Below are 2,312 nucleotides of genomic sequence, written 5' to 3' on the forward strand. Positions count from 1 at the left end.
AGCCCAAGTGCAATACTTGGAGCTGGACCATAAAGAAGGCTGATCGCCGAAGAATTGATGCTTTTGAATTATGAATTAAGAATTGAATTATGAATTAAGAATTGATGCTTTTGAATTATGGTGCTGGAGGAGACTCTTGAGAGTCCCATGGACTGCAAGAAGATCAAACGCATCCATTCTTAAGGAAATCAGACCTGAGTGCTCACTGGAAGGACAGATCGTGAAGTTGAGGCTCCAATACTTTGGCCACCTCATGAGAAGAGAAGACTCCCTGGAAAAGACCCTGATGTTGGGAAAGATGGAGGGCACAAGGAGAAGGGGACGACAGAGGATGAGATGGTTGGATAGTGTTCTTGAAGCTACCAACATGAGCCTGACCAAACTGCGGGAGGCGGTGGAAGACAGGAGTGCCTGGCATGCTCTGGTCCATGGGGTCACGAAGAGTCGGACACGACTAAACGACTAAACAACAACAACAATACTTTACATTTCTCCTCCAGTCTGCCGGGACTTCGCCTGTTCTCCAGGAATTCTCAAAGATGACTGCCAGTGGTTCTGAAATCACATCTGCCAGTTCTTTTAATACTCTTGGATGCAGTTCATCTGGCCCTGGAGACTTGAATACATCTAGACTAGCCAAGTATTCTTGTACTATCTCCTTAGTTATTCTGGGCTGTGTTTCCTCATGTCACATGCTGAACAAGGTAGTTCATTTAGTAGTTCATTTAGTGCGGCAATTTTTTTTTTTTTAAGTTACGAAAATAATGAAATGTTAACACCCACCTTAAAATACACAAGGAAGCAGTCCAAATAAAACAATGCAGAATGGGCCTTTTCTGTGGTGACCCCTCGCTTGTGGAATGTTCTCCCCAGGCAAGTTTGTTGGGTGCCTGTTAGTTATCTTTAAGACACCAGGTAAAAACCATTCCTGTTCTCTCAGACCTTTGGTGAATTACTGGGAAATTTTTAATGTCTGATGTTTTATGTGCTGTAAGCCCCCCAGAGTGGCTGGGGAAACCCAGCCAGATGGGCGGGGTATAAATAATAAAATTATTATTATCAATCATTTAAACTTTGGGGGGGGTACCATGGGCGTGGCCAAGAGGGGGGCAGCTGCACCCCAAATCCTCAATAGGTATTGAAAGACATAAAAAATACTCAATTAACTGAGGTTCTGCCCCTCCCCCAACAAAAGCCTGCACCCCCTAATGTCCTCTTTTTTTGGGGGGGGATTTTTACCTGTGATCTCACCCCAAAAAGTGGAACAACTTTTTGGGTGATCTATGGGGGGGGTACTGCTTTTGTCATTACTATGTTATGAATTTTTGTGTTTTTATATTGTAAACCACCCTGTGAACTTCGGGTGATGGGCAGTATAGAAATTGTAATAATAATAATAATAATAATAATAATAATAATAACCACTATTCCAAGATCCAGCCACCATAGGCCACTCCCACATGTGCTCATGTTGTTGTTATTTAGTCGTTTAGTCGTGTCCGCCTCTTCGTGACCCCCTGGACCAGAGCACGCCAGGCACTCCTGTCTTCCACTGCCTCCCGCAGTTTGGTCAAACTCATGCTGGTAGCTTCGAGAACACTGTCCAACCATCTCGTCCTCCATCGTCCCCTTCTCCTTGTGCCCTCCATCTTTCCCAACATCAGGGTCTTCTCCAGGGAGTCTCCTCTTCTCATGAGGTGGCCAAAGTCTTGGAGCCTCAGCTTCACGATCTGTCCTTCCAGTGAGCACTCAGGGCTGATTTCCTTCAGAATGGAGAGGTTTGATCTTCTTGCAGTCCATGGGACTCTCAAGAGTCTCCTCCAGCACCTTAATTCAAAAGCATCAATTCTTTGGCGATCCATCTTCTTTATGGTCCAGCTCTCGCTTCCATACATCACTCCTGGGAAAACCATAGCTTTAACTATACAGACCTTTCTTGGCAAGGTGATGTCTCTGCTTTTTAAGATGCTGTCTAGGTTTGTCATTGCTTTTCTCCCAAGAAGCAGGCGTCTTTTAATTTCGTGGCTGATTTGGAAAGGGCTGGTGCAATTCCTCTCCAGGTACCAGGGCTAAGCTCTATAGGTACCAGGGATGTCGTCTTCCTCCTGCGCCTCGACCTGAAACACCACCTCTCCATCACTCAAGTCTCTCCATCTCTCTTGCACGACCTACCAAGGACCAGCGCACCTTAAACGAGCTGCGCGTGCGCAGCTGGGCGAGGGAGGCGATAATAAAAGAGACGAGCCTATCACGACACGCATGCGCAGCCCTCGGAAGCTCCTTTTTCCCTCGGCCGGGAAAAGACCTTGGAG

The sequence above is a fragment of the Podarcis muralis genome, chromosome 5 (genome assembly GCF_964188315.1).
Source record: "Podarcis muralis chromosome 5, rPodMur119.hap1.1, whole genome shotgun sequence".
Lineage (NCBI taxonomy): Eukaryota > Metazoa > Chordata > Lepidosauria > Squamata > Lacertidae > Podarcis > Podarcis muralis.